Below are 1,359 nucleotides of genomic sequence, written 5' to 3'. Positions count from 1 at the left end.
TCAGTACAACAAGCCCCTCCCTCAAAAGATCAACAAGAAATCCAGACAAGACCAAGTTCATGTCCAAGGAGAACAGCAGGATCCCAGAGGAGGAGAAAGCAAAGCATGAAATTCATAGCTTTTTCACCATGATTCCTTAGTCTTGCAGTTAATTTAATATTTTTTTATTTTTATTTTTTTTCTTCTTCTACATATTTTTAACTTTTACCCTTTCCTCTTTTAACATTTTTAACTAGTTTATCATAACAATACCTTTCATAATAATAATAATAATAATAATAATCTTTTTTGAACCTTCGTCATTACAGTCATATTTATCCTTCATTGTATCTAACTTTATTTTTTGTATACACATAGGATTTTCTCTTCTAAAAAATTTGGGGTACAACTTCTAATAGATCAAAATATGCTCCAAATCTAGCTGCAGGCTTGTTCTAGACTCCAGCCCAAGCAAAATCTTTTCACCTTTTTTTCTTTATTCTCCCAACCAATTTGCTTTGTCTTTATCAATTCTTTTTTAAGAAATTAATTTTTTTTTCATCTTTATAGGCATATTCCATCCCTTCAATGTGTTTACCCTTATATATGTTTTCATTCTTTAAAATTTTGGGAGGTAGTTTCTTCTAAGAGACCAAAATACTCCCAAAATTAAGTGGGTGACCCTGTTCTAATATATAATATATATATTATATATAATATATAATATATTATATATATTATATATTATATATAATATATGACTGGTGACTAGAACAGGGTATATATATATATATATATATATTATATACATGTATATATATAATTTTAAAGATTTTATTTATTTGACAGAGAGAGATCACAAGTAGGCAGAGAGGCAGGCAGAGAGAGAAAGGGGGAAGCAGGCTCTCTGCGGAGCAGAAAGCCCAATGTGGGGCTCGATCCCAGGACCCTGGGATCATGACCTGAGCTGAAGGGAGAGGCTTTAACTCACTGAGCCACCCAGTCGCCCCTATATTAAATTTTTTTAATTGTTTTTTTTTTTATTATTTTTTCTGAACTTCTTTTTATCCCTTTTCTCCCCCCCATAATTTGGGGTCTTTTCTGGTTTGGCTAAAGTACATTTTCCTGGGGTATTTGCTACGCTTTTAGTATTTTATTTACTCCTTCATATATTCTTATCTGGAAAAAATGACAGGGTGGAAAAACTCACCACAAAAAGAAGAACAAGGGGCAATACCAAGGGCCAGGGACCTAATCAATACGGACATTAGTAATATGTCAGTTCTAGAGTTCAGAATGATGATTCTCAAGGTTCTAGCCAGGCTTGAAAAATGATAGAATATATAGAGAAACCCTCTCAGGAATTATAAAAGCCCTTTC

Source organism: Mustela lutreola, chromosome 5, assembly GCF_030435805.1.
Source record: "Mustela lutreola isolate mMusLut2 chromosome 5, mMusLut2.pri, whole genome shotgun sequence".
In the NCBI taxonomy this organism is placed as follows: Eukaryota; Metazoa; Chordata; class Mammalia; order Carnivora; family Mustelidae; genus Mustela; species Mustela lutreola.
The sequence above is the reverse complement of the archived record's forward strand: the minus strand, read 5'-3'. Positions refer to the sequence as shown.